This window comes from Rattus rattus, chromosome 13, assembly GCF_011064425.1.
Source record: "Rattus rattus isolate New Zealand chromosome 13, Rrattus_CSIRO_v1, whole genome shotgun sequence".
NCBI classification, from domain to species: domain Eukaryota; kingdom Metazoa; phylum Chordata; class Mammalia; order Rodentia; family Muridae; genus Rattus; species Rattus rattus.
In genome coordinates this window covers 68,326,443-68,335,394 of record NC_046166.1, presented here as the reverse complement: position 1 = coordinate 68,335,394, position 8,952 = coordinate 68,326,443, and the positions used below count along the sequence as shown (strand labels likewise).

The 8,952-nt window shown below is 44.7% G+C and overlaps 1 pseudogene; it reads left to right on the top strand.

Moving 5' to 3' along the window:
• The first annotated feature begins 5,535 nt into the window (after window positions 1-5,535).
• On the top strand, window positions 5,536-6,020 carry LOC116914524 (annotated as a pseudogene).
• Window positions 6,021-8,952: the final 2,932 nt, after the last annotated feature.

Here is an 8,952-nt window from a genome sequence, read left to right as displayed (position 1 = left end):
ACCTCTCAGAGGCAGGGGCAGTTGTAATCTCCTGAAGACAGTATAAAAAGTCAAACATTCTGTGTTCTTCCTAGGGTCACTTCTGACTGATAGACAAGTCCCAAGGAGGCCCTGCTTCCTGCATGCACACCGTCCCAGGATTTCTTTCTTTACTGTGCCAGTGCCCCTAAAGTTTGCTATCATCCTCCCTTGTCAACTACACGCTGCACTCCCATGGCTGTCCTATGTCTCGCTTCAGCCTTAGTAACTGAGTTCAACAGCCAGCCAGCCGCATAGGACTTACCCCTAATGAGATAATTTCAGTGTTTCATCTACCTCAGGAACCCCACACATGTTAGATCTTTTCTAATGATCACTTGATGCAAAATGCTCCTAGACCAGTGGTTCTTAGCCATCCTAACTCCTTGACCTTTGATACAATTCCTCTTGTTATGGTGAACCCCAACCATACAATTACTTTCAAAGCTACTTCAGAACTGTGGTGTTGCCACTGTTGTGAATTGTAATGTAAATGCCTGGGTTTGCTCTTCTTCCTGCATGAGCTCCTTCCTGATATCATTCAGATGCAAGGAAAATAGGCAGTAGCAACCAAGAAGCAAAGCCACAACAGACACTACACAACTGAGGGCAGAATGGCCAAGGACTGGTTGTGAGTTGGCTCTGATCCCAGGTGCCGAGAATGGTCCACAGAACAGTCATAGGTGTCTGTTGACTTTGTCCTGTGGATCCCTCAGGAAGTTCAAGAGATAACATGTCCACCCAATCATAACCAATACACTACTGTTTCGGTGGCTAGGCACCAGGCAGATGATGCTCTTGATCCCAGCACTGGGGAGGCAGAGGCAGGTGAATGTATGAGTTCGAGGCCAGCCTGGTCTACACAGAGAATTCCAGGATGGCCAGGGTCACACAGAGAAACGTCGTCTCAAAACTCAACAACAACAACAAAACCCCAAAACCTTGACCTAAACTAGCGTGGTTAAGCTTTCTTTAGTCTCAGTTGGTAGACTCACAGGCAGAGATAGAAGAGATAGGCTATTTCCCAGAGAAACAAGGATACTAGAACATACTCTGACCACAGCCTATCAGGCAGGGTACTGGAGGGCTAACCGGAGAGTGTTTCTTTCGGGCATCCCTTAGTTGTGAGCCAAGGAATAAAATAGAAAGCTCAGAATACCCAAGATACAATGTACAGTCCACATGAAGCTCACGAAGAAGGAAGACCAAAGTGTAGATGCTTCAGTCCTTCTTAGAAGAGGGAACAAAATACTCACGGGAGGAAATACAGAGACAGAATGTGAAGCAGAGACTGAAGGAAAGGTCATCCAGAGACTGTTCCACCTGGGGTTCCATCCCATAAACAGTCACCAAACCCAGACAGTATTGCAGATGCCAAGAAGTGCAAGCTGACAGGAGCCTGATATAGCTGTCTCCTGAGAGGCTCTGCCAGAGCCTGATAAATGCAGAGGTGGATGCTCTAAGCCAACCATTGGACTGAGAATGGGGTCCCCATTGGAGGAGTTAGAGAAATGACTGAAGGAGCTGAGGGGTTTGCAACCCCATAGGAAGAACAACGCCAACTAACCAGAGCTCCCAGGGACTAAACCACCATCCAAAGAGTACACATGGACAGACCTATGGCTCCAGCCACGTATGTAATAGAGGATGGATTTGTAGGATATCAATGGGAGAAGAGGCCCTTGGTTCTGTGAAGGCTCGATGCCCCAATTTAAGGGAATGCCAGGGCAGGGAGGCAGGAGGGAGTGGGTAGGTGGGTGGGGAAAGCACCCTCATAGAAGCAGGGGAGAAGGCATAGGATAGGGAGTTTCCAGAGGGGAAACTGGGAAAGGGGATAACATTTGAAATGTAAAATAAAAAATATCCAATAAAAGAAAAGAAAAAAAGAAGGAAAGCTGGCTGTGTTGGCCAAGTCCAGGCTACTCTGACTGGTTCTTCAGAGGACTGAAGGCAGAGTTTGGCTCCCGTGTGTTGTTCCCTGAAACATCATGTCCTCAGGTCCCTGACATCAAGTTACAGTTGTCTCCCTCCTCATCCCTCTTCTGCCTCTAGAGCCTGTCACTGGGTTTCAGAGTCCATCCTCCTGTGGGCTGCGTCTTCCCTTCCCCAGGAAGGGAAGAGTTCTCTTCACTCTGAAGGAGTTGCCCCTTCCCTCACACTGGCAACACAGGAGCTTTTTCAGAGCTTTGCGTCCTCATTCTGCACTCCGGTCGTTGTAGGATCCCCTATCACATTTTCCCTGTGTTTCTCTCAAGGAACTATCTAGTCCTGTGAAGATTCTGTTCTTTTTAGCCTGCCTCTCTGCATTAGGAATGCTTACTGGGTTGGCTCCATTCCGCTGTCTAACAGTCATCTTAAATTTAATTTGTCCAGAGTCAGAGTACTGATTGCCTAAACCCTGGCAATCCAAGTATGTTCTCTCAGTCTCCTAACTAAATATGGTGCAGCTCTAAATCCCACTGGCCTTTTTTTCTACCAAAAAGATTAAGAGCTCTTCAGAAATAAAAGGGAAGAAATAACAACAACAACAAAAACCCCAAATGTATCATCTATTCTTCTGTCTAGCGACAAAGGCACAGAAGTGAAGAGGACCAGTTCAGTAGGAATGTTCTAGAACAGTGGTTCTCAGCCTTCCTAGTGCTATGTCTTTAATAAAGTTTCTCATGTTGTGGTGACCCCCAGCCATAAAATTATCTTTTGTTCCTACATTACAACTGCAATTTTGCCACTGTTTTGAATTGTAAACATATGTGACCGTGTGTGAAAGAGTCATTAGAGTCCCCAAAGGGTCTCGAACCCCAGGTTGAGAACTCGAGTCCTAGATGGCGTTTCAGTGTGGCAGGAAGAAGACCAGGTGTCTGCGTTGTAGTGTGAAGCATATATAATCATGTGCTTAAGGATAAGAAAATGGTTCCATTTTTACCAGAAGTGGGGTTCACAGGGATCCCACACTTACCAAACATAACCAAAGTTGTGGTTAGTGAAGCTTGATTCTTCCACTTGCAGGTGTGTATTGCTGTTGTATTTTTCTTTGGCTGCTCACCACTGGAACACCATTGACTGGCGTCTTGTCACTCTCACCACACTGCGCCTTCCCACTAACTGGTCAGTAGCCATGATGCTGACTCAGCAGCATTTTCAGGTTACTATGATTACCTTCCAACAATTCCCCATTGCTGTGAAGTGCAATGATGAAAATCTCAAAGCACAATGCTGAGTCATCCCTACAAGTCTCTTAGGGGAAGTTGTGCACGCATGTGGGACTTGTCTCCAACATCTTGTCTGTGGAAATCTCAACTCACAAGGTGATTGTGTTAGAAAGGCTATTCACGCCTTCATGCTTGGGATTAGTGTCCTTAGTAAGGGATCTTTAGCCAGGCAGGGAGTCTTCCACTTAACAATCCCAGCACTCAGAAAACTCCTGCATGGCAATTGCCATAAGTTTGTGGCTAGCCTAGTCTGCATAGTGAGTGCCAACAGTCTGGGATGTGGAATGAGACCCTGTCACAGAACAAAGAAAAAAACAGAAGGAAAAACCCCAATTTCCAGCCATGTATGAGATCTATGTATCTATGGTGGTTTGAATGAGAATAGCCTGCGTAGACTCCCATACTTGTTAGAACTATTTGGAAACAATTAGGAGGTATGGCCTTGTTGAGGGAGGTGTGTCAGTGGGGTAGACTTTGAGGTTTAAAAAAAAATACATTTCCCACTTAGCTTTGTTTGCCTCTTACCTGTAGATCAGGATGCAAGCTCTCAATTACTGTTTAAAGGCTGTGCCTTTCTGCCTACCTCAGCTTACAGAACTTGAGGAAGGAGTTCTGATGCTGAAGTCTGAGGTATTCTGCTAGTGTCACCAGAAGTGACCTGGGAAGAAAGAAGGGCTGTCACAGACCCAGAGCTCTGGCCAGACAGTTCTGGGTTAAAGGGTTTGGAATAAGAACCATCAAGCCTCTCTTGTAGAAACTGGTTGGTGCTGGGCAAAGAGTAGAAACCTCCTCATGCAGTTGACCCAGATAACCAGGGAAATCATGGCTGAGTGTCTGTGTATATAGTTCTTAATACAGTTATAAATAAAGGCATGTTGATACTCATTTAGTAAATGGCCAGGGATGAATTAAAAAACTATGTAAGGTAGCTGTTTTAGTTAGGGCTTTATAGCTCTGAGGAGACACCATGAACACAGCAACTCCATAATAGAAAACATCTCATTGGGGCTGGCTTACAGTTCAGAGGTTTAGTCTATTATCATGGAGGGAGGTAAGCAGGCACACATGGTGCTGGAGAAGTAGCTACGAGTTCTACATCTGGTTCTGCAGGAAGCAGGAAGAAACAGGGAGCCACTAGGACTAGCTTGAACATTTGAAACCTCAAAGCCTACCCCTTCCCGCCTCCCCTCCGTGACAACAGTTCCTACAACAAGGTTCACCTCCTCATATCACCACTCCCATGGGCCTATGGGTACCATTTTCATTGGAACCAGCACAAAGCATTTACCACGTTGCTGAGGGTAACGTTTGGAAGTGCTTTTGATTCTTCTTAGTCACCAGGAAAGGAATTTCTTTGCCATTTTATTTGAAAAGGCAATCTATAAATCGTAGGGACTTTTTCTTTTGCTCTATACAGAATTAGACGATAGAAAGCTCTATTTCTAGCAACTTGAATTAGCATCTCAATTTGAAACTATTAACCTGCTTGGATTGATGTTGGTAGGCAGCAACAGGCATCCCGGAAGGACTGACAAGAAATGAGGGAACGTTGGTTTCAATACTGTTTCTGGGATTTTTTTTTTTTTTTTGGTTGGAGATTATAGCTACAGTTAAGAATGGTGAACAAGGAATGACGCCTATGAAACGTAATTTCCAGATGAATGAATATTCTTGCAGAGACAGACAAACACTGCTGAGTTTTTTTTTTTTTTACTTTCCTAATTTTTATTTCTCCTTTTAAGTTTGTTTCTTCCAAGTAATGAGTCTTTTCTCGTGATTAATACAGCCAAAAGGATTTTTGTAGCTCTGCGAAGCAACTGGAGAATTTTTATATAACATTCATGTGGATGATATTTTTATAAACATTTTTAAAGCTCTCAGGAAATAGGAAAACAGACTAAGAATATTGAGACAGTGACAGAGGAGAAAGAAAAGGGAGGGGGAGATTGGGAGGGAGCAGTTAGAAGGGAGGGGAATGTGGAAAGGGAGGAGGCAGAGAGCAGGAAGCTAGGCATCCGCCTTCTGTCTTGTGGTACACTACAGCATTGCTCCATTAGAACAAGGCTGTGGGGACTAATCTCTTCAGAGACTGAGGCAAGGCTTTCCTCTGGTTCATGACCATGTTAAAATGCACCGGCATGTTAACATTACTCAGACATAAGCCCAAGTGCAGCCACTAAAGGCTCGTGTTTCCTGGAGACTTGGGATAAACTGACTAAAACTGCCAGGGAGGACTTCACTAGGCATGTGTTTCACTCTGTGAAAGAAGGAGGTATAGTGTGCTTCTTGGTGTCATCTCAGGGAGGCAATGCATATCCGCAAAGCCACCAAGTATCTGAAGGATGTCACTTTAAAGAAGCAGTGTGTGCCATTCCGGCGGTATAATGGTGGAGTCGGTAGGTGCTCCCAGGCCAAACAGTGGGGCTGGACACAGGGACGGTGGCCAAAAAAGAGTGCTGAATTTTTGCTGCACATGCTTAAAAATGCAGAGAGTAATGCTGAACTGAAGGGTTTGGATGTAGATTCTCTGGTCATTGAACACATCCAGGTGAACAAGGCTCCTAAGATGATGCGCAGATGAACCTACAGAGCTCACGGCCGGATTAACCCATCCATGAGCTCCCCCTGCCACATCGAGATGATCCTCACTGAGAAGGAACAGATTGTTCCAAAGCCAGAAGAGGAGGTTGCACAGAAGAAAAAGATATCCCAGAAGAAACTGAAGAAACAAAAGCTCATGGCACGGGAATAAATTCAGCATAAATAAATGCGGATAAAGTAAAAAAAAAAAAAGGGGGTGGGGGGACAGAGCTGATCTCCAAGTGTTGACTTACTCTGCAGGAGGCTGGCTTGATTTGCCCAGCAGGGAAGCTCCTGCCAGAGGTCTGGGTCCTGTGTGATCTCTCAGCTGTCTCATAGGAATTCTTGGAAATGGTCAGGTTCTTCAAGGCATGGATGCAGGAAGCAGGAAGCAGGAAGGGAAGCTATGAAGAAATCCTGGCCTTGGATAGAAGCAACATTGAAAGAGGAGACTGACCGGGCAGGCTCAAGATGGACCCAGCACATTTGGAAAAATCAGGGAGTACAAGAAAACACTACTGTGAGCCCAAAAGGATGATGGGTAAACCAAGGGATGATGGGTAAATAGCAGCTTTACAAGAGGCAAGGTCTTTATACCACGCAGTGTGCTTTAGCATGCTAGGAAGCACACAAATGGATACCTTCTGATGCAAGGAATAGCACCTTTCCTTGGGTCCAACTATCTCACAGGATGCTGTGTGGGACTCGTGTTTCTAACTGTCATATTACATCGTAATTGTTCCTGTGAATTCTCCCTCATCTTTTTGAGTCTTTTGGGGTATAATAGTGTTCCTCGTATGCTGCCTTTGTTCCCCTGGTACCTTTTACACTGTGGGACACAAGCCTGTTGTAAAGCTGCTGTTTACCTATCATTCCTTGGTTTACCCATCATCCTTCTCGTCTCACAGTAGTGTTTTCTTGCACTTCTTGATTCTTCCAAATGGAGTGAGGAGTCAGCTAAATGGGTATCAGAAAAATGATAGACTCAACCCAGCTGATGTGCTTAAGTCTGAAAGAAGACAATTAAATGTTGAGGTTGCTTTCATAATTTAGATTCAGCTAATTTTCATTTATCATCATGGAGTTATCTGTTTTAAGTATACAGGAAGATCCATTCCCCCCACAAGCCCCCGTCCTCCTTAGTGTGATTTAGACTTTAGATGACAGGGCTGATGGATGCTGTTTAAAACAGACATTGAGGATTTAAGAAAAAATTCACCCATCTCCTGCTTTGTTTACAAATATATGCAGATTGATGGTTATTTTAATCATGAGACATATTATTTTATGTGCAATAAAATGTGGCTATTTTTTGCTTGGATTTATCTATTTTATTTCTAACTTCAAATGCAAGTATTTATTGAGAGTGGCTTTTCTCACAAGTTTACAGCAGGGAGGTCTGTGCCCTCGGTCACCTGGGCCACACTACCATGACTCTATGCCAACCCCTAGAGTCCTGTACAGGGCGTGGCCAGCTGTGGTCTCTCTTTTAGCTTTCTCAGCCTCCTCCTTCCTCCTCGAGGCTCTCTGGCAGTGTCACAGCATCTTAGCCTCTTGCCCTTTTGGTTCCTTTGGGATGGTTTCCCAAGGTGACGAGGAAGCGATTGCTTTTATTTCTATAAACTTTGTGTTTCCAACTCACAAATCACACCCTAGACTCTGGAATGGATACTGGGAGCATCCAGCCTCAGCCTCAGTCAGTGGAGGCTGCTTGGGGTGCCAGACCTCTGAGATAACTTTACACAGTTATATCAGGATCTCTGAAAGCCTGGTAATGCCTACACCCAGACGAGGGTCTCAGAAGAATAAGAATATCTCAGATTGAATGCTGAGCATCTTGGCTCACTGCAGCTTTCCAGTACACAGAAAGGAAATGTCCCAGTGCAATCAGGAAAAAAAAATGTATGCGTGCTTGAACGTCTGCCTCTTCAGACCACATGCGGCGTCTGAACAAGTGCCCTGATTTCATGTAAATAAATGGTTTAATGGGCTTTATTTTACTTTGTGTCATAAATAGAAAGAGGTTTGGAAAGCAACAGAAGACAGCAGGAGATGTGGGTTCCTGGAAAAATACAGTGTCAGGACCCCATGAGGTCCTACTCCGAGCTGCAGAGAAAAACAAAAGGACAGGGCAAAGTAGGGAAACTCTAGGGTAGCTTGGGGTAGAAGAGACTTGGAGATATGGCAGCTTTATTTTAAAAACAAAGCGGATAAATTATTGCTTTCATTTTATTTTCGTGTCACACGAAAGCTAGAAATAGGTTGGGAAGATGCTCTGAGAGAAGGCTTTGGTCTCTCATCAGATGTGGTCTCCTTTACATGTCCATAGAACCCAGACTTTTTGTCTGACTTTGGAGCCAATCATAGATCCATCAAAGACAACCAATGGATGTTCTTCTTCCTGCATTGATCTTTACTCCGAGGAAGGTGAACTTTATAGGACTTTGGTCCAGGAGAGACTTGGCAATGATGAAAAGCTCAGAGGTGCTGTGCGGAATGTTGAGATGTAGACCCGAGTGCTCAGGCTCAGGCTCAGCCCTTCAATTATATCATCTTCATCTCAAAATGGGTTTGTCAGTTTCTACTTTGATTTCTCAAACATCAGACAATTACACTACTGGCCCAGGGCAATCATTCACACTTGTGCCAGAATCAGCTTCCTGCATTTGTTCTCTCCCCCAACCCCTTCCCATGCGCACATGCATGCTGAGTCACTCGAATAGCTGAGCCTACACAATTATGCACACGTTTGCTCATGTATTTTCGGAAGCATTCGAAGGGATAAGGACCCTGTGTACTGTCTCCTTAGAATTCCCAAGTATTTCATAGGAATAAAGATATGATTTTCTACAAACACATAGACATACAAACAGCAATGACAACAAAAACAAACAACCACCTTCATAGCCATGAAGACATTCCCAAGGGACATTTCTATCCCTCCATTCAAATATCTGCTCGTTCAGACAAGGCACACAAAGAAACTGGAAATTTCCCAGCAGATTCATCTTGGGAAGAGGGAAAGACAGGGCCTGGCTCAAGTAATACCACAGCTGAGACCATGAAGGGACAATGATGAGCGGGCCCACACCTTGACTAGAACAGCTTGGCTATGCACACCTCTTTTGCTCTCTCCATTGAAACC